Below are 22,943 nucleotides of genomic sequence, written 5' to 3'. Positions count from 1 at the left end.
TTGGGCTGCCCCCTGGGCTGCTTTTCAAGCCGTAAGGCTTAAGAAGAAAGGCTCCAAGAGCAATATTAACCCCCTAACTGGACGAGAAGGCAGACCACCAGCCCAAATTAATCGATCTAAAATCAGCTGTTAAATTGAAAACAGAGCAATATTTTTACAGTTCCTGGGAAAATAAATTAAGAGCCAACAAGAACAGTTATCCTGGTGAGAAGGTGTTGGACATTAGCTATGATATTCTTTATAAAAATATTTTCATATTAAATGCAATAACCATGTCTTCAATTCTTAGAAAAAGTTATTGGTATTTTTACTGAGGAGATCATAGACCAGAAGCTTGCTTGCTCTCTCAGTGAGATGGTAGATGTCCCAAAAGATATAATCACACACGTTTGTGGACGTTCCCATGTCCAATTGATTACATAATACTGAAATCTCCAGTGTGCCGGTGCCACAGCACCCTTTGTCCACAATTTCAAATCCTGAAACATGTTGGCTATTAAATTTGGTAAAGTCAAAACAAGAATAGTGCGGGAGGAGATGAAGTGCAAGAGAAAAATGATAATTTTACCGTATTTATTATGATTTTTTAGGAGATCAAGCAAAAGGTTGTAGACATCTAGGTAAACCACCTCGGCAAGCTGCAAATGGCTGTTCAGGAAATCCATCTCTGCATACAATTTAGAGTTAAATAATTGGGCTGCTTCATTTTAATTCTCTAAGCATTCTTCCCCTGTACTTCCAGCCAAGATTCTTGATAATGGCATGCATCCAATTGGTGGTACATTTAAAACGCCAATCTTCCTTGGCCCCAATCCATGTAGTTCCTTCAGAGACATTGAATTTATCGGTTACATTAGGTTTTAGTCAATGCTTCTGCTAAAACATGAATAATACCATTAAGCATTATCTGTTTATGTTCAGACTCTTACTCAAAAAAGTTACCTTAAAGAAAGCTGAAGCCGAACTGACCATAAGATCAGTATAAATAGCAATATCATAGTGCAACATTTGCCTAATACGGGTGTTAAAATAGGTATTCGCAATGTCATTACTGCATGATACAACTTTAAATAAACTTTTAGCCAATGGGGTTTGTGTTCCTTCTTCTCCTGTAATTGCTTTCAACTTCTCTTTGTATTCTCTGAACTGCAGCAATTGATCCGACAATGATGTAACTAACTGATTCACCAAAGATAAAGAGAGGAAATTGAGGTGAAGTTTAAAGAACTATAATATAATCTTTTTTTTTTTTTTTGGGGGGGGGGGGGGGGGGGGGTTGTGGGAACGAAAAGTGCTAAGACCTTTAGTTTCGGCGTCTATGGATCATATCCTGATCCACCAGAAGCAAAGCTTACACCCGTAAGTAAATCCTGATGCTGCAAATTTGGGTCCAAATGTGCTGGCAAGACCTCTTTAATTCCCAATTGTGTTAGACATAGTGATTTAAATCTCATAAGAGATTTATTTAACGTTATGTTTGGATAAATATTAATAAAAAAAAATTTTAAAGAAAAAAAAAGATACATGTACCTCTTGTTTGGATAATTAAAATTAATAAAAGAAATGAAATGAAAGGTTCTAACAATCATTAAAAAAAATTCATTATAATAATTTTTTTTAATTATAACATTTCATTACTTATGATTTTAGAGCACTTTTAAACCATAATATGTTTGCTAATTTTGTTTAGCTTCACAATTGCTACTATATTAATGGTTTTTAATCAAGTGAAACAAAAAGATGTTTTACAAACATGCATTGATGGATTTGTTGACCATTATCAAAATTTTAGCACATTATCGCTTTGGCGATATATTCATATAAAAACTATTAATTATAAAAAATGCCATCACATAAAAATATTACATATGAGTAAATTATATGTCCTTTTTGCACCAAACAAAAAGTAATAACATATCATCATATAGTTGTCCAACATAAATTTATTTTACTAAAATAAAAAATAAATATTTCCATCCTATGAAAAATAAACTTATTTCAATAAATTAAAAACTTATGTAGCAAAAAAAAATTGACATCTTTAATGACTAGATGAACCAAACACCAACTTTTCAACAACTTTTTTTTTATCACATGGGCATCCAAGTATTGCTCTTACTTTTTCAGGATTATCAATAAAATATAGGTAAGCAGTAATGATTCGTTGTGAGTCAATTCCTATCTCCTCCAATAATCATAGCCAAGTTAATTGTGTTTCGATGAAACATTTCCCTTTTGCCATTCTTATTTATATAATGTCCTAAAATTACCGACATCTCAAACTATAATATATTACATATAAAAATAAAAATTTTTGAGTTAATTTGACATCTCATAAACCTAAAAAATATGTCTATTCATATTCAATCATTCATCAAGATCAAATTATCAAAAAATTATAAAAAATTTTTATATTAGAAGAGATATGTGAAACTTACTTGAAAAAAGAGATGACTTTGAAAAAAATTATAAGAAGATTGTGATGTAGTTATGTTTTTTTTGTACTACGCTTTTGGTATTAATAAAAAGTTGGATATAATAGTCTTTTTACAAAAATAAATTTTTTTTAGCTTTCTTTTTCTTAGCTTTTCCCCTAAATTGGGGTATTAAAAAAGTGAAGATTATAGGAAAAATCACGAGTTATTGAATTTCCACATTTTTTTTCTTTTAAATTAAAAGTTTATCCAAATAAAAGAAAAGTTTTTTTGTATCCATTACTTTATTTTATTTTCCTTTCCTTTTCTTCCCTTCCCCTTAATCCAAACATACTGTAAGATTTGTTATATATTACTTGATAAACAAGAAAATTTGTAGAAAAAGAATTTTAAAAAGAAAAAAATTCTTAATAGACAAGTTTGACTTGCAAAAGAATAATTCTAAAAAGAAATAGATTCTTAATAGACAAGTGAAGTTTTTATAAGGTTAAATATGAGAAAAAAAATATAAGAGAATTATAGGTTTTGTGAGATAAACACCCCATAGGAATACTAGGAATTTATGTCTTACAGATATGTATGTTTGAATGTCTGAGAGTGGACTAGAGGAGATTGAGAGGGTTCACATAAGTATGTTAAATGGGTACATATGGATATGTGTTTGTTTATGTTGAAAATGTATATATCAGTTTATATTTGTTTGAGTTGAGAATACTTCATAGGACTAGAGGAGATTGAGAGTATCTTATAAGTATTAATTGTTGAGAGGTTGATGATTTGATTTGTATGTTTGTAATTTTCTACAACCAGTGGATCTTACTTCTCATCTGTGAACGTAAGTCGATTGAACCGAACCATCTTAAATTGTTATATTTTATATATTTGATTGATTATTTGATTATACTTTCGCTGACGTGAATTAGATTGTGGCTTTTGACCTAACAAGTGATGTCAGAATTGTGATAATCTCTAACAAATTGTTTCACTAGAAAAAGAAAGCAAAAGATTAATAAACATCCCACACCTAATCAACTTTTTTTTTTCCAAAATTTGTTTTCTAGTTGTATAATTAACCTATCCATTTCCTCCTCTGTCTCCCTATCTAAGGCACACATTAATATTGGGAAAGATAGATGTCATAATGCTTAGATCCAGGGATCTATCGCTTGACATTGACTTAAAGAGTCACCACCAATCTTTTTTGTTTAGGTGCGATTGGCTATCTATAGAATCTATCTTTTTAAGGAACGCCTAAGCTTGACTAAGGGTCTTTACAGAATAGGTTCGGGTCTATCAACCAGAACGGGGTTCAGGAATTCGATTACGAGTGAGGAAGGTTATAGCTCCCTTACAACGCCCATTGAAGGATGGTACCAGCTTAATTTCGTGTTACCTATTAAGCCTAAAAAATTTATCAAGTAATTAATTATTAAAAATTATTCTTGATTGACTCCAATACTTTTGGTAAAAAATTAAAAAAAATCCTCTTACCTTAAAAGTATGCAAGAAAACTACTATTTTACTTGCAGAGACTCTATCGTCGGATTATTTAATATTAAAAAAATTACAAAAAAGAAAGAAATAAAATAAATAAAATAAAATAATAAAAAAGAATAATGATTCACCTTTTGATATAAATATTTTCATTTTAAAAAAACTTATCACTTTTATACAAGAAAAATTGATACTTTTAACTTTTTCTTAAAGCAATTGAAAATTTTTATTTTAAAAGTTTTATTTTTAAAGAAAATTTATACTTTCAACTTTTCTTAAGAATATTTTTTAAACTTTTTATTTTTAAAGAAATTGATACTTTCAACTTTCCCCCCAAAATGTTTTTGAAATTTTTTTTTAGAAACTTTATTTTTAAAGAAAATTGATACTTTCAACTTTTCCCTAAAAATATTTTTTAAACTTTTTATTTTCAGAGAAATTGATACTTTAAACTTTTGCCCCAAAATATTTTTGAAAATTTTTTATTTTAGAAACTTTATTTTTAAGGAAAATTGATACTTTCAACTTTTCCCTAAAAATATTTTTTTTTGGAATTTTTATATTAGGAAAATCATTTAAGAAAATAAAATAAAATAAAAATAAAAATTAAGGAATACCAAATAATTCTATTTTTTAAAAAATAATAGTAATAATAATAATAATAATAATAAATAAATAGAAAAACAAAAAAAAACCTTAATGTGTCTTGGTTTAGCGGCTGGAATTGGCTCGACTCCAGGAAGAAAAATAGCTCGAAGGTACGACTCGATGGGAAGCGACTCGGCTCGACTTGGGTCCAGGGGGTCGGCTGGCACTCGGGTTAAAAACGGGTTGGCGCTCGGGTCATGTCAGGCCAAATAGAAACGCGTGAATCCTATGGGTTTATTGATGCTAAAACAATGTCGTTAACAGGCTATATAAAGCTAAAAACTCAGCCTTTTCAATAGATGCATCTTTTTTCTTCTCTTTTCTTTTTTTTTCTCTTCATTCTCTCTAAAAGTTCTCAGATTTCGATTGAATGTTCTACCGAAATCTAAAAAAACAGGTCGAAAACTTCAAAGTTGGTCAAAAAATTCATTGAAAAATTCAAATACAGTAGAAAAATTCACCAGAATCTGAAAAATTTCTGAAAATTTTCCAGAAAAAAATGCCAAAATCTTTAAAAAAATTTTAAAAAATTCTAGAGCTGCCTTCGAACCTTTTTTGCTTCTGTTTTTTCTCTATTTTTTTTTGTGTATTCCAGTATCTATTTATAAGGATTGGTCAGAAGAGTTTTTTATCAATCCTAATTTCATCTAGGATTTGGATTCAATCTTTGAATCTAATCCAGACTCTTTCAGTCCCCAAATTCACGGTAGCATTCATTCTAATTTTTTTTTTTATCATAATCTTTTAATCTCAGTTGAAAATTGATTAAGAAAAAGATAAAGTCAAAAAATAAAAATAAATAATAGATAAATAATAAAAAATATTAATAGATAAATAAAAATAAAAATAAAATAGGCCCATCTTGCCCAATTTGAACCAGGCTCGATTGATCCGAGCCTGGATCAAATTGGATTTCTACAATTGCCTTTCTTTGCACATTTTTTGTGAAACAAAAATTGTGTAAAGATGTAGATACCCATTCAAGACCCAACTCGACACTTTTTATTGTGTTTTCTTTTTTTTTTTATTAAAAACTTGATCAAAGCTCTTCTAATCAGAGGCTCAATAACTTTTAAAAAATAAACAAGACTCTTCTAAACAGAGGCTTAACGACTTTGAAAAAATAAATAAGGCTCTTTTAAACAAAGGCTCGATGATTTGAAAAAATAAACAAAGTTCTTCTAAACAAAGGCTCAATGACTTTTGAAAAGTAAATTACTTATTTAAACAAAGGCACCACAACTTTTAAAAGTAAATTGCTTCTCTAAACGGAGGCATCACAACTTTGAAAATAAATTGTTTCTCTAAACAGAGGTACCACAACTTTCAAAAATAAATTCTTCCTCTAAATAGAGGCACCATAACTTTTAAAAATAAATTGCTCATCTAAATAGAGGCACTATAACTTTTGAAAATAAATTGCTCCTCTAAATAGAGGCACCAACTTTTGAAAAAATAAATTGCTCATCTAAACAGAGGCACCACAACTTTGGAAAGTAAACAAATGCTCCTTGACAATCATGTCTAGAGGAGTCAAAGATCGTGTTCGAAGGAATTTCAAGAGATTATGCCCAAAGGTCTTACAAATCGATCATAATACCGAAAGATATCCTTTTTTCAAGGTTTAAAATCTTACCTCATAAGCTTTTCATCGAATTTGAAATTTTTACATCAGAAAGTCTTCACATCTGTCTTCTCTATGTGGGATCCTATAATACCCCTGCTCTTTAAATTTATGCACTATGCTTTCCTAAATGCAATATATGCTATGTGAAATTCAATGCATGCTATACAAATGCTGGCTAATTAATTCCCATTCAGTTGTGGCACTAAAGTTTCTCAAACTCTTTTCTTGGGCTTCGAACCCTTTATTCTTTGAAGAACAAATCAGAATAGCTCTCAACCATTCCTTTCGTTTAATTTTCATATTCTTTCTACTAGAAATCCCTTTCCAAATTCAATGTTTTTATCAGAAACTGAACATCTCAAATTTGCCTTTATCACTTTTGACCTTTCCAATGTAATATAGAAATCTTTCATGTTATTATTCATTTATCAATCATTATTTCAATCTCGAAAAGTAAGAATACATTCACACATTTTTTTCATTGTAAGGTATTAAGGAGAAAAGAATAAGAATGGTTAGAAAATAATCAACAGTAGAGACACAATGAATGAAATAAAATGTCTTTTATTAGCAAAAATGTTGACAGATTTTGGCCAATAAAGAATTACAAAAATAGGTATGGGGAGACAATGCCTAAAAATAAACAATCGGACAATCATGATAATACATCTCAAAGTTTTTTTCAAAAAACTCAACCATCCGATGCACTTAACAATTTAGAGCTTCTCAAAATTTGCTAGCCTTTATGCTAATGAATTTTTAGATTTGATGCTGTGTTTTCCTTATCTAAGCTGCCTTTTCAAGTTTTCAACTTAGATAAATCACATATGACTCAAACTGCCCTCTTAGGATTTTTGCGTTGAGTCTTCATTTTTCATTTTTTTCTTCTTTGTTTTTTTTTTTTTTCATTTTTTTTAAGCATAGTACTTATTTACAGCATCAGAATTTATAGGATGGGACAAATTACTTCCATCTATTTCAACTAGTATCAATGCTCTACTCAAGAAAGCCCGTTTCACCACATATGATTCTTCTCAATTCGGAGTCCATTTTCTTCTATTATAGTGCTGACTTGAAAAAATTCTTTTTAAGACCAATTTTTCTTCTCGAAAACATCGAAGTCAAACTTTTTTATCATGAGACCTCATCATTCTTCTTTGATATAGCTAACCATAGCACAACATTGTCAACCTCTTTTCTTCTATGAAATTTAATTGTTCATAACATTTTTGAATCCATTCAGCCTCTTCTAGTTTAACTTCTTTTAAAACTCTTAAGGGTGGGATCTCTACTTTCACTGGTAACACAGCTTCCATCCTATAAACCAAAAAAAATGAAGTTGCCCCAGTCGAGGTGTGCATCAATGTTCAATATGCATGTAGCGCAAATGGCAAATTCTCATGCCAGTCTTTATAGGTCCCAATCATCTTTTTTAGAATTTTTTTTATATTCTTATTAGCTGCTTCAACTGTTTCATTCATTTTCGAATGGTATGACACCGAATTATCATGCTTGATCTTAAATTAGGCACATGTTTCATTCAAATTCTTGGCATTGTCCAAAAGATTCTTTCTGAAAGTCCATATCTGTAAATAATCTCTTTTTTTATGAACTTACAAAGCATAGATCGTGTTATATTTGCATATGATGCTGCCTTCACCTATTTCGTGAAGTAATATATTATCACGAAAATAAACCTATGCCCATTTTAAGCCTTTGGTGTAATAGGGCCAACAACATCTATGCCTTATATAGAAATGGCCAGGGTGGTGCTAAAACATATGTAGATACCCCATTTTGTTCAAGGTCCTTTGTCAATTAAAATCGATCTAAGTTTGATTGTAAATTTTTTTATTTCAGATTTTTATTTTTTATCTTATGATCTACTTATGGTTTATTTTCTTTTTCTATCTTCATTATCTGATTTTTTTTTTTAAAAAAAAAGATTGAGATTAAGTTTGATGATGATCAGAAAGGATAATTAGATGTTAATCTTTAGCATTTGATGACTAAGTGGAATTGAACTGAAACTCTATAAAAAATAGTATGGTTTTATAAATCAAGGGGAAAACAGGAGGAAAGATAGAAGGAGAATCCGAATAGGAGAAGGGAGGTAGCAAAAGAAAAGGCCAAACAAAACCAAGAGAAAGGGGGATGAGCGAAAAAAAAAATGAGGAAGAATGGGACGTGAGTTTTCTGGAGGAACTTATACAAGTTAAAGAAATTACTCTTTTTTTGTTCTCTGGTTAACCGAAACAGCCCTCATTTTCCTCTTGTTTACTACCTTTACCACGGTCACCGCCACCAACATCGTCACATCATCAATCCCCATGTTAAGATAGCAAGGCTTCCTCCCTTTGAAAGTCCCTGGAAATCGTTCGCACTTTCAAAACCCACCCGTGAAATATTTTGTGGAGTTTGTGTGGCAATGTTCTGGTGCCCCGATTGTTCTTGAACCCAGGTTGGTACTCCAGAACTTATTGATATCATCAACAACGACCAGATCAGAGTCCAAATAAATGTACTACTCCTTTGACTCCTGTGTGGCTAGTTCATGGTTCTGAAAATGCTAAGAATCTCGAGGTTGAGTGCTTAAAGAAGGAGTTGGGACCTATTTCAAAGCAGTTAGCAGATCTGGAACGAGAGTATTCATAGTTTAAGAAAGAAAAAAATAAGAAAGATCGGCTTGCATTTGTGAATTCAAAGAATGAGGTGAACATTGCTAATTTTCATAGGTCGAGGGACGATCATCCGATGCAAGTATAGCAAAAACCTCTCTTCATTCGATTCTCTTCCTTGTCTTCGTTGGAACTATCACCAGATTTCAAGTCAGAGAACTCTCAGGTAAGGGAACGTGAAGCTGCTGGCACCAAAAAAAAAAATTCCGAAGAGAAACGACTCTCTCTTTTATACAAGTACCTTTTTTATTTTAATAATCTGGGGTCTGGAAATTATAGTGCTCAACAAAGGAACAGAAGCATTAGAAAAGACAGATGCCATTAGGAAAGAAATTGAAAGCAAGAAAAAGAGATGCCATTAGGAAAGAAATTGAAGGCAAGAAAGAGTTGTTGTTGAGTAAGAAGAATAAATTGGCATCAGAAACTGCATTAGAAAGTGGAGCTGGAGATGCACTTGATTCTTACGTGTCTGAGCTTTAATCCTATTTAGTGCTCGATAGGGTAGTGCAACTTGAGAAGAAACTGTCTGCCCTTCAGTCTGAGTTGGATCGGGTCTTGTACCTGTTGAAAATTACAGATCCAACAGGAGAAGCTACTAAGAAAAGGGATACAAAGGCACAAGCTCCTGCACTGAACAAATCTAGGGCTTCTGCTGCTGCTATCAAGAAGCAGTCTCCAAAAAAACTCGGATAAATTAGTACATCTACAGAACCAACAAATTCTCTCATACAGAAAGAGGGCGATTCAGATGTCTTTATGGAATCAATCAAGAAACCAGAAGAGAATATTGTTAGTGATACACCTGAGGGGCATGTAAGAGGATGCTATTGAAGAAGTAGAGGATGATGCTGATGAAGTGATTTGGCAAATCTACAAAGGACAGCTTACAGAGAAATAGCAAAAAACCCGTGATAGGATAATAAAAAAGACTGAAAAGGTGATGTCAAATGGTTTGGCTAGAAAAAGACTTAGAATGTCATCAAAGAAGCTAAGATGCGAGAAAAGACGTTTGATCGAGAAGCTTCACTTAGACGAGCAAGGGTAAAAGCATCTCTTTCTGATGGTGTCCCATGAGGCAAAGAGGAGAAGGAGAACTAAAGGGAATTTACGCCAAGCTCGCGATTATTGTCGTGGTACTGCTGATCTGCACACTCTCGCTTTTATTTTCGGCTACAATTAGTGGAAATCATGAATTTCTCCAGCTTTCTGAGATCAATGCAGAAGAACTTGGGAAGGTGCCGAGGCTGACGGCTGGAAGCCATCATCTGCTCCAACCACAAATGGTGGGCTTTCCATGCTTATATATTGGCAAGGTTACTACGGGTCAACTAATGGTTTTCCTCCACAGCAGTAACCTTTACTCCGACTCCCACCTGGCTTGCCAATGCCACATTCCATGCAGCAATCTATGCAATATCTAGCCATGAATGTGTCATTACCTGTTACAGCTTCTAACTTGCCAACTTCTCAATTTTTTGAAAACAGTCAGTTGCTGCCACCCTTTGCTCAGAAGGACGTGGAGACTGTTCGTGTGTCATCTCCAAAATTGACATTAGCACCAGACATCTCTGTATTTATTCGAAGAAGGGTAGCTGTCTATCCTATGTTTGTGATGATAGAGAGGAATACAGTGAGTAAAACCAGCTTCAAGACAGGCTCACCCAAGACCTTAAACTCGAGCCATTCACTAATCAAAACCAAAGCCTTGAGTTAGAACCCATTCAAGAAATAATCTAAGCCTGATTCAGAAAGTTGACTTAAATTGGTTTTGATCCAGGATTAAGCTCAATTTTTGATAAGATATTTTCTTTCCCGTTTTGATTTTTTTTTTTGTTGTAGCATGTCCTTTATTCACTCATTTTATTTTATGTTTTCATGATTTAAAAACATTGGTTAATAATCAAAATAATAATTTCAAGAAAAAAATATTTTTGAGGAAAAGTTGAAAGTATCAATTTTTCTTAAAAATAAATTTTCAAAAAAAAGATTTTTGAGTATCAATTTTCCTTAAAAATAAATTTTCAAAAAATGTTTTTTTGGGAAAAGTTGAAAGCATCAATTTTTCTTAAAAATAAATTTTCAAAAAAAAGATTTTTGAGAAAAAGTTAAAAGTATCAATTTTTCTTAAAAATAAATTTTCAAAAAAGGTTTTTTGGAGAAAAGTTGAAAGTATCAATTTTCCTCGAAATTAAAGTTTCAAAAGAATATTTTTGAGGAAAAGTTGAAAGTATCAATTTTTCCTGCACAAGAACAATCATTCTTTTCTTCTTTTTTTTTATTTTTTTATTTTTTATGTTAAATAATCCGACGATGGAGCCTCTGCAAGTGAAACAGTAGTTTTCTTGCATACTCATGAGGTGAGGGAATTTTCTCAATTTTTTGCTAAAAGTATTAGAGTTAATTGAGAATAATTTCCAATAATTAATCACTTGGTAAATTTTTAAGGCTTATTGGATAACACAAATTTAAGCTGATACCATCTTTTGATGGGCGTTGTGAGGGTGCTATAACCTTCCTCACACGTAATCGAACTCCCGAACCTTGTTCTGGTTAGTAGACCTTAACCTATTCTTTTAGGGACCCTTAAACTTATGTGTTCTCTGAAAGGACAGATTCCTTAGGTGATCAATCACACCTAGATAAAAAAGATTGGTGGCGACTCCTAAAAGTCAATGTCTAGCGATAAATCTCCGGATCTAGACGTTATGACAACATATAAAACAGATGACGGAGCATGAATCTTGTCAGTATATATCTGGTATTTATAACATTTTTTAGCGTAATCAATGTAATCATTCTCTATTGTCAAGCAGTAGTACCATATTCTCATAATCTGTTTTGCCATCATATGTTCATTGGTATGTGCCCATATATTCTATCATGTACCTCTTCAATGATTTTCCTTACTTCGACCTTATTTACACACCTCAACTATACTTGATCATGGATCCTTTTGTACAGAACATCTCCATCCAGAAAAAAGCTCATAGCTAATCTTCGAATGACCATTTTATCATTTTTTATGGCTTGAACTGGGTATTATTGGTTCTTGATGTACTATAATATATAATAAAACCAAGGTTTTTCATTATCTTATTCTTCTATATTAGAGCAATAAGCTGGCATAATCTTACCATCTAACCCAATATGTTGAATATCAGTATTATCACTAATTCGAATCATTACAGCTAAAGTAACTAAGGCATCGATAATCAGATTCTCCTATCGAGGTAAATGATCAAACTTGATATCTTCAACTACTTTATCAACTTTAAAATATGCTTATGATATGGAACAAGTTTTGAATCTCTCTTCTTTCATTCTCTTTTCAATTGATATATAACTAGAACTAAGTTTCTAAATACTTTTAATGATTTAACTTTCCTATCTATAGTAGCTTGTAAACCCATGATACATGCCTCATATTCAACGATGTTATTTATGCAATTAAAATTTAACTTCATTGTTATAGGGTAGTATTGTTCTTCTAAAAAAAATTAAAATTACCTCAATTCCATATCCCAAGACATTGGCAACTCCATCAAAATATATCTTCCAACACTTTTCTTCATGCTTTCCCTTTCCTAATTGAGAAACAGTCATCGGATCTTCATCAAGGAACTCTAATCTCATTGGTTCATATTCTTCAGTAGCACAATCTGTAAAAAATTTAGTTATAGTACTTTCTTTTATTGCTTTTTAGCTTACATATATGATATCATATTTCGAGAGCATTACTTATCACCTAACAATTCTCTCAGATAAAGAAGGCTTCTCAAAGATGTATTTAATTGGATTCAATTTTGCTATAAGCCAAGTGGTGTGATAGAGTATGTATTGTCTGAGTCTTTTGGTAATCCAAGCTAAGGCATAATATATTTTCTCCAAAGAAGAATACTTGGACTCATATTCAATGAATTTTTTACTCAGATAATAAATAGCTCTTTCTTTTTGACCATATTCATCTTACTACCCTAGCACACATCCCATTGAATTCTCGTATACTGTCAGGTATAAAATTAAGGATTTTCCTAGAACAGGTGGTACCAATACTGGAGGATTTGACAAGTATTGCTTAATTTTATCAAAAGCCACTTGGTATTCCTTATTTCATTCTCCAGGATTACTCTTATGGAGAAGCTTAAAAATAAGATCACATTTATAAGTAAGCTGAGATATGAATCGTGAAATATAGTTCAATTTTCCCAGAAAACCTCAAACTTCTTTTGGTATACTCGGAGGCGACAAATTTTGAATGGCTCGTATTTTATCTGGATCAACTTTAATCCCTTTTTCACTTACCACAAAGCCTAACAACTTCTCTGATTTTACCCCAAATGTGCACTTGGCTGGGTTCAACTTGAGTTGAAATTTTTTCAACCTCTCAAATATTTTTTTGAGGTTGGTGAATGATCTTCATTTTCATAAGATTTTATAATCATATCGTCCACATACACCTCAATGTTGCTGCTATCAAGAAACAGTCTCCAAAGGAACCCAGATAAATTAGTACATCTACAGAATCAATAAATTCTCTCATGCAGAAAGAGGGCGATGCAGATGTCTCTATGGAATCAATCAAGAAACCAGAAGAGAATATTGTTAGTGATACAGCTGAGAGGTATGTAAGAGGATGCTATTGAAGAAGCAGATGATGGTGCTGATAAAATGACTTGGCAAATCTACAAAGGACAACTTACAGAGAAATAGGAAAAAACCCGTGATAGGATAATAAAAAGGACTGGAAAGGTGATGTCAAATGGTTTGGCTAGAAAAAGACTTGAATGTCATCAAAGAAGCTAAGATGTGAGAAAATACATTTGATCGAGAAGCTTCACTTAGACAAACAAAGGTAGAAGCATCTCTTTCTGATGGTGTCTTATGAGTTAAGGAAGAGAAGGAGAACTAAAGGGAATTTACGCCAAGCTCACGATTGTTGTCGTGGTACTGCTGATCTGTACACTATCGCTTTTGTTTTCAGCTACAATTAATGTAAATCGTGAATTTCTCCAGCCTTCTGAGATTAATGCAAAAAAACTTGGGAAGGTGCCGAGGCTGGCGGCTGGAAGCCATCATCTGTTCCAACCATAAATGGTGGGCTTTTTATGCTTATATATTGGCAAGGTTACTACGGGTCAACTAATGGTTTTCCTTAATTTTTGGTAAGATATTTTCTTTCCCGTTTTGATTTTTGGTAAGATATTTTCTTTCCCCTTTTGATTTTTTTTTGTTGTAGCATGTCATTTATTCACTCATTTTATTTTATATTTTCATGATTTAAAAACATTGGTTAATAATAAAAGTAATAATTTCAAGAAAAAAAAATATTTTTGAGGAAAAGTTGAAAGTATCAATTTTCCTTGAAAATAAGCTTTTCAAAAAATATTTTTAGGGAAAAGTTGAAAGTATTAATTTTTCTTAAAAATAAATTTTCAAAAAAAAGGTTTTTGAAGAAAAGTTGAAAGTATCAATTTTCCTTAAAAATAAATTTTCAAAAAAGATTTTTTGGGGAAAAGTTGAAAGTATCAATTTTTCTTAAAAATAAATTTTCAAAAAAAAAGTTTTTGAGGAAAAGTTGAAAGTATCAATTTTCCTTAAAAATAAATTTTCAAAAAAGGTTTTTTGGAGAAAAGTTGAAAGTATCAATTTTTCTTAAAAATAAATTTTCAAAAAATAAATTTTTGAGGAAAAGTTGAAAGTATCAATTTTCCTTGAAATTAAAGTTTCAAAAGAATATTTTTAGGAAAAAGTTGAAAGTATCAATTTTTCCTGCACAAGAACAATCATTTTTTCTTTTTTTTTTATTTTTTTATTTTTTATGTTAAATAATCCGACGATGGAGCCTCTGCAAGTGAAACAGTAGTTTTCTTGCATACTTCTGAGGTGAGAGAATTTTCTCAATTTTTTGCTAAAAGTATTAGAGTTAATTGAGAATAATTTTCAATAATTAATCACTTGGTAAATTTTTAAGGCTTATTGGATAACACAAATTTAAGCTGATACCATCTTTTGATGGGCGTTGTAAGGGTGCTATAACCTTCCTCACACGTAATCGAACTCCCGAACCTTGTTCTGGTTAGTAGACCTTAACCTATTCTTTTAGGGACCCTTAAACTTAGGTGTTCTCTGAAAGGACAGATTCCTTAGGTGATCAATCACACCTAGATAAAAAAGATTGGTGACGACTCTTAAAAGTCAATGTCTAGCGATAGATCCTCGGATCTAGACGTTATGACAGCTTGGTGACTCCACTGAAGAAACTGAGAGTTAGGCCAGCAAATGAATTTGTGTTATCCAAAAGCCTAATAAAATTAAACCTTTTTGTATATATGTGTTATTTTTCATTCATGTTTATTTACTTTGTTAATTATGTCATTCATGTGCATATGCATAACATGAGCTCTATACCCGAGCTTCGTCCCTCTAGGAAGGAGTAAACTACCTATTGCTTTCGTGAGGTCTAATGCCTCCGCAGTGGCTAGTGAAATACTCCCACACAAATTGAACATTTTTCGCTTGTAGCCTGTAATGGGTGAAGATTAGGGTGCCTTACTAGTCTGTGATGGACAAAAATGTAAGGAGCAATTTGGGAACCTTTAGACTTTGACCTTAAACCACATATAGTGAACCTTAAGAGTGCCTAAACCTAGGATAGAGCCCTTTCTACCCAATGATAGATATACCCTGAAATTAAGACACAAAAAGGTGTTTATCTAATCATTTTGATTGTTTAACTTTGTGCATCATTTTCATTATCATATGTAACATTATGCATCAGCATCACTTTCATTTCATCCATGGAATTAACTATGTTATTTGTCTGATTGTATGCATCTACATTACTTTCATGATCATGATTTAACAGAATCATTTGCATCCATTTCATATTAGATTTCATTCAGAAAAATATACATTTCATTCGTGTATCAAAACATCATACATAAAGCATAGCATAACATATTTAATCATAATTGTGGTGCTAAAGGTTCAAGGATAGGTCCACCGAGCAACTTCACTCACCAATACAACACAAGAGCTCGAGCCAGGCAAATGGAACAAAAAAATTCCAATCATTTCGAGAGATTATAAAAAGCTCAAGAAAAGTTAGAAGAAGAGTTAAATAAGATATTAGAGGCTTTGAACAAGCTAACCAATGGAAAGGCAATAGAGGAGAATGCTAGCCAATAGGAAGAGGATGACCCATTGTGTCCTCCTGGTTTCGAGCCACATCAAGCCTAATCTGCATAAGGTTTACCACCACAGCGGTTCACCTATCCTATAAGGTACACATATCCCAGAATATCATCAGCTTCAAATCAAAGATAATTCTTATCTTTACTGAAAAGGCAATAGAACCAATATCAATTCCTAATTTGGATGATCTAAAAAAAAAGTTGAGGTCTAAGGAGAAGAAGACTTTAAAAGCCTTAAAAGTTGAATAGAAGATGAACATGTTAGAGAAAACGCTACGAACAATGGATGGAGTTAGTTTTTATAGCTCAGTTGATGCTGCTGGGCCCTGTTTAGTTCCTGATGTGGTTATTCTTCCAAAATTCAAGGTGTTGAAGTTTGAAAAATATGATGGTACAAAGTGTCCAAAAATTCACATTACTATGTATTATCAAAAAATGACTGCCCATGCCAATGATGAAAAGCTCTTGATGTATGCATTCTAAGACAGCCTCATTGGCTCTATTGCTAGGTGGTATGTCCAGTTAGACAGGAATCGTATTGGTTATTAAAGCGATATAGCTTATACTTTCATTAGTCGATACCAGCATATAATAGACTTGGCCCTTAATCATCTTTCTTTACAAAATATGAATAAGAAAGTAACTGAATCATTCAAAGAATATGTCCAACGGTGGAGGGATATTGCTTCTCAAGTACAACCTCCTTTGACTGAAAAGAAAACCACCGTATTGTTTTCAGTACTTTGAAATCCTTTTATTATGAAGAGATGATAGGAAATGTCACAAAAAATTTTGTTGACATGGTGATCCCAGGTGAAATCATTGAGAATGGCAAGCTGAAAGGAGAAAAAACCAAGAAGACACCCAAGAAGAAAGAGACTAAAGCTCAAGCTGTAAGCTTTGACAGATAGTTCATAGGATATCAACCCTATCTACCCTCAGATTACTCTTCATACTATCCTATTGTGAACAATGCTTCATCTTATCCATACCAACTAGCCCTCACAACCACCTAATTCATCCATATACCAGCCTATTTTTATCCCCCAAGCTCCCATATACAGCCTTAACAGTCAAACTTTTGCAAGACCCTAAATTCATCCTATTAGCCTGAAAAGTGGTTCACGAGAGCAATGGATTATTCAAGAAAAACTTATATTTGATCCAATCCTTATGACTTATATGAAGTTATACTGAGAGCTCTATAATAGCCACCTGATTGCCCCCAAGCCATGTGGGCTCACTTAAACCACCACTATAGAATTACTGGCCATTGCACTGAAAATTACATTACTCTAAAGTATGAGGTGCAACGGTTAATCAAGGATGGAATGAGCTTTAGCTTCTGGCACTGTTCGTGTCAAGTATTTACGGGCCATCGTTTCCAAGATAATAGAGAGAAAATTTGAATTAGCAAAGCTTGAGCAATTGATTACGAAAAATTACTTGATGAAGCAACTTGGGACATTGATGATGTTGTTGGATGTTTTGAGTACTATACATACCTTACTAAAGGTTTAGATGTAAAGCAAAAGGTTGTTATCTCTCTTTTTATTAAGACATTTAAGAGTTATGTGCTTAAAGAACCACTTGAGATTGTTGGATTGATTACTCTATGGAATTATCCACTGTTGATGGTCGCCTAAAAAGTAGCTTTTGCTTTGGTTGTAGATTGTGCTGTAATACTGAAGCCTTTCGGATTAGTACCTATCACCTGTTTGAAGCTGGCTAACGTATGTAGAAAGGTTGGTTTTCCTTCAGATGTCTTGAATATTCTGACTGGATTGGGCCTGAAAGTTGTGATTCCTTTGGCATATCATCCCAATATTGACAAGATTACCTTTACCAGAAGCAATACAACATGGAGCATGATAATGGAAGCAACCGCTCAAATGGTCAAGCCTATATCTTTAAAACTCGACAGGAAAAGCCTAATCATTTTGTTTGAGGATCAAGAATATGAAGAGTCACAATGAATCAATGGGACGAGATAAAAATCCTTCACCTAATTGCCTAAAGGCATGATTTTAAAGAGGATATTAAAACTGGTTGAATATCACTTGTCATTCTAAGAGTTCTTTTAAGTAATGTTAGGATTTCTTTTCTGCAATATGATTTCACTTGTTATCATTTTAATAAGGGCAAGTTAATGCATTTCATTACATTTTCTCTTTCACTCGACCATTATTCCATGCCCTGTTACCTTTCATAACTTTATATTCATATTCTCAAATTTCATATGACGAATATTTAGACAATGATAACAATAATTTTGGTATTTAATTTTGAGAACTCATCTATATTAATATGAAGAGATCATTTGAGCAAAAAAGTAAGCAGTTACTAAAGGTGAAATAGATATGTCTTGAAGATGTGCAATCTTTTATACAGGTTCATGAGCTTTGTTCGATAGATGATGTTCAAGAAAGGCATTCACAATTGAGATGAAAAATAGCCATTTTTTTTTACCATTCGAAAAACCATTTATTGTTACCCCTTTGAGCCTATTATGATTTCTTTTTCTGAAGAACCCTAACTAAGGATCACCCTCTACACTTGAGGGTAATTTTTGAAAAAATTTCACAAAAGGTCTCAAAAATGGAAAAAAAAAGAAAAAAAGAAAAAATAAATGCCACACATGACTTGGGATAAAGTAATGAGAATCCTTTATGTAAGGAAAGAAAAAAGTAGTGAAATGATATGGGGGTAAAATGCCAAGCTGCATCAAATGATCCTTTGGTCTTGAACCTTTTTAATATATGTTTTGAGCCTATTATATCTATTTTTTTATGACCCTTCACCTTGACCTACATTACAACCTTGAAAAGCCTATTTGGATTAAGTGTGAATGCTTAACTTGAATGATCATATGTTGAGCGAAGGTATGCTTATGATGAAACAATGGAATCATGCTACATTACTCTAAAGTTAGATGTATGGAAGATATCAACAATGGATGAAAAATGAGCAAAAATAAAAGAAGATAATGAAAAAAAAAGAAAAAAAAGAAAGAAAGAAGGAAAAAAATGAGAAAATGAAAAAAAGAGATTCAAATTGAAAACCTGAAAGGGTGATTTTGATAGAAAAAAAAAGATCCAGGTCAAATGGCTCACATGAATGGAAGATCAAAGACATCTGAAGATCTCTCAAAGACTGAGGTAAAGTTCGTCAAGCTTAAGATGACTTCAACAGTAAATGGAATGAGTTTTTGAAAAAGAATCCTAGATTAATGTTGAAAATTGTTTGAATATTCATCATTTGGACATACCATCCATCCCAATGACATGTATCCAATTTATTTTCTTTCCCATTTACTTTGTACCAAAACAGATCTTCATTGATTATCTTTACCATAATTCACCTTGTGTTCTCTTATTGTTTCACCCCTAGAATGAATTAAGAAAATACTTTATTGCATTGTATTTGTCAAGAATTGAAATGATAATGAATGAATGAATATGTGCTTAAAAGAGTCTTGCATTCATTTGAAAAGAAATCTAAGATGATGGTGATAATAAAATGAAAAAATGGTAGAAACCTAAAAGAGATGATTTGAAAGGATATATGATGTGACCAAATGGAGAATATGATGTGACAAATCTTAAAAAGTGGTATAACCAAGTGATGAGTACAAGGATGAATCGATCGATATGGCTTGCAAGTTATGATTGAATGATTGAAAATAATCAGTGGATAAAGTTTGTTTTGGAATGGTTAATGCTGAGACACCTATGAGTAATGACCCAGTGATGGTGGATGAAACTTGTTTTGATATTTGTTAGTGCTGAAAAGTCCATTGAATTATGGTCAAGTGATGATCGATTGATGAAACTTATTCTAAAGTATTGAGAAACTAAACAAGGGAGAATGTGAGATGGTAGGGTCTTGAAGACCATATTCCATAATTATTTAAGATTTCATAACATTATTAACATTGGCATTACATGCATCATGGTGGCATCATTGCTTGAATAGTACATGCACATAATTTGATGAATTAAACTTTGTGTGGACATGCATGGCACTATAAGAATATAGGTTATCGTATTTGCATCATTAAGAAGGTATTTGCATCTTTGGTCATAACATTCATTCATGCAAATTGTTGAGTCACTTGAAAAAGAAATTGTGAATATTTTGATGAGAATTTTTGAGAACTCAAATAAGAATCTTTGAGTTTCAAAATGAAAATCTTTGAAGAGTGAAACCCTAAAGTTCGTCGAATGTGAATCTTCGAACAAATGAAAAGTTTTGAACTTTTGGATGTGAATCTCCAAAATACAAAGCTTCAACCTTTTGGATATGAATTTCTAATGTTTTAAATGAGAACCTTTGAACTTAGATATGAAACTCTAAGTTTATTACATGTGAGCCTTCAAACTCAAATGAGAAGCTTTGAAATTTTGGATGTGAATCTCCAAAATTCAAATGAAAAGCTTTAGATTTTTGGATATGAATTCCAAGTTTGCCAAATGAAAATCTTTGAAAAAAAAAAAGAACCTTGAACTTTTGGATGTGAATCTCCAAAATTCAAATGAGAAACTTTAATGCAAATCTTGCAAGTTGCAAATGCAAATCTTGAGATCTTGCAAATTTGAATGAAACTGAAATTTTGATAATCAAATTTCAATAAATTTTTATGAAGTTGGAAAGTTCTTGTGAATCTAAACCTACGAATGTGAACTCAAATTGTGAATTTTTTAGTTCCCATTACAAAATTTCTTCAATCACGATCTATAACTCATTTGGACATGATTGTCAAGGAGCCATTTATTTTCTCAAAGTGGTGGTGCCTCTGTTTAGAGGAGCAATTTATTTTCTCAAAGTCATGGTGCCTCTGTTTAGAGGAGCAATTTACTTTCTCAAAGTCGTGGCTCATCTGTTTAGAGGAGCAATTTACTTTCCAAAAGTCGTGATGCCTCTGTTTAGAGGAGCAATTTACTTTCTCAAAGTCGTGGTGCCTCTGTTTAGAGGAGTAATTTACTTTTTCAAAGTCGTGGTGCCTCTGTTTAGAGAAGCAATTTACTTTTCAAAAGTTACGGTGCCTCTGTTTAGAGGAGCAATTTACTTTCTTAAAGTCATGGTGCCTCTGTTTAGAGGAGCAATTTACTTTTCAAAAGTCATGGTGCCTCTGTTTAGAGGAGCAATTTACTTTCCAAAGTCATGGTGCGTCTGTTTAGAGGAGCAGTTTACTTTTCAAAGTCGTTGAGCCTCTGTTTAGAGGAGCTTTAAAAAAAAAACAAAAAAACCAAAAAAACCAAAAAAAACAAAAAAAGCAAAAAAAACAAAAAAAAATTACCTCTGCTTAAAGGAGCTTTGATCAAAATTAAAAGAAAAAAAGCAAGAAAACAAAAAAAAAGTTGCCTCTATTTAGAACTTTGTTTATGTTTCTCAAAGTCATTGAGCCTCTACTTAGAGGAGCTTTGATCAAAATTTAAAAAAAAAAATAGGTAAAAAAAAATTCAGTTGAGTCTTGAATGGGTGTCTACGTCTTTGCACAATTTCTGTTTCACAAAAAATGTGCAAAGAGAGTCAGCTGTAGACACCCCATTTTGTCCGGGGTCTTTTGTCAATTAAAACTGGTCTAAGTTCGATTGTAAATTTTTTTATTTCAAATTTTTATTTTTTATCTTATGGTCTACTTATGGTTTATTTTCTTTTTCTATCTTCATTATCTGATTTTTTTTTTTTTAAAAGAAAGATTGAGATTAAGTTTGATGATGATCAGAAAGGATAATTAGATGCCAATCTTTAGCATTTGATGACTAAGTGGAATTGAACTGAAACTCTATAAAAAATAGCATGGTTTTATAAATCAGAGGGAAAACAGAAGGAAAGACAGAAAGAGAATCCGAATAGGAGAGGGGAGTTAGCAAAAGAAAAGGCCAAACAGAAACTAAGAGAAAGGAGGATGAGCGAAAAAAAAAAAAGGGGAAGAACGGGACGTGAGTTTCTTGGAGGAACTTATACAAGTTAAAGAAATTGCTCTTTTTTTGTTCTCCAACTAATCGAAACAGCCCTCATTTTTCTCTTGTTTACCACTTTTGCCATGGCCACCACCACCAACGTCGTCACATCATCAATCCACGTGTTAAGATAACAAGGCTTCCTCCCTTTGAAAGTTCTTAAAAATCGTTCGCCCTTTCAGAACCCACCCGTGAAATATTTTGTGGAGTTTGTGTGGCAATGCTCTGGTGCCCGATTGTTCTTGAACCCAGGTTGGTACTCCAGAACTTAGTGATATCGTCAACAACGACCAGATCAGAGTCCAAATAAATGTACTACTCCTTTGACTCCTGTGTGGCTAGTTCACAGTTTTGAAAATGCTAAGAATCTCGAGGTTGAGTGCTTAAAGAAAGAGTTGGGACATATTTCAAAGTAACTAGTAGATCTGGAACGAGAGTGTTCATAGTTTAAGAAGGAAAGAAATAAGAAGGATCGGCTTGCATTTATGGATTCAAAGAATGAGGTGAACATTGCTAATTTTCATAGGTCGAGAGACGATCATCCGATGCAAGTATAGCAAAAACCTCTCTTCATTCGGTTCTCTTCCTTGTCTTCGTTGGAACCATCACCAGATTTCAAGTCAAAAAACTCTCAGGCAAGGGAACGTGAAGCTGCTGGCATCAAAAAAAAATTCTGAAAAGAAACGACTCTCTCTTTTATACAAGTACCTTTTTTTATTTTAATAATCTGGGGTCTAGAAATTATAGTGCTCAACAAAGGAACAGAAGCATTAGAAAAGACAGATGCCATTAGGAAAGAAATTGAAAGCAAGAAAAAGAGATGCCATTAGAAGGCAAGAAAGAGTTGTTGTTGAGTAAGAAGAATAAATTGGCATCAGAAACTGCATTAGAAAGTGGAGCTG

The 22,943-nt window shown here is 32.5% G+C and overlaps 2 pseudogenes; one reads left to right on the top strand and one right to left on the bottom strand.

The window, feature by feature from the left end:
* Nucleotides 1–20: 20 nt before the first annotated feature.
* LOC111311422 (GDSL esterase/lipase EXL3-like) lies at nucleotides 21–1,454 on the bottom strand (annotated as a pseudogene).
* Nucleotides 1,455–17,307: 15,853 nt separating this feature from the next.
* LOC149520625 (aminoaldehyde dehydrogenase ALDH10A9, peroxisomal pseudogene) lies at nucleotides 17,308–18,051 on the top strand (annotated as a pseudogene).
* Nucleotides 18,052–22,943: the final 4,892 nt, after the last annotated feature.

Source organism: Durio zibethinus, chromosome 1 (assembly GCF_047325235.1).
Source record: "Durio zibethinus cultivar Kanyao isolate XHJ-2024 chromosome 1, ASM4732523v1, whole genome shotgun sequence".
In the NCBI taxonomy this organism is placed as follows: Eukaryota; Viridiplantae; Streptophyta; class Magnoliopsida; order Malvales; family Malvaceae; genus Durio; species Durio zibethinus.
The sequence above is the reverse complement of the archived record's forward strand: the minus strand, read 5'-3'. Positions and strand labels throughout refer to the sequence as shown.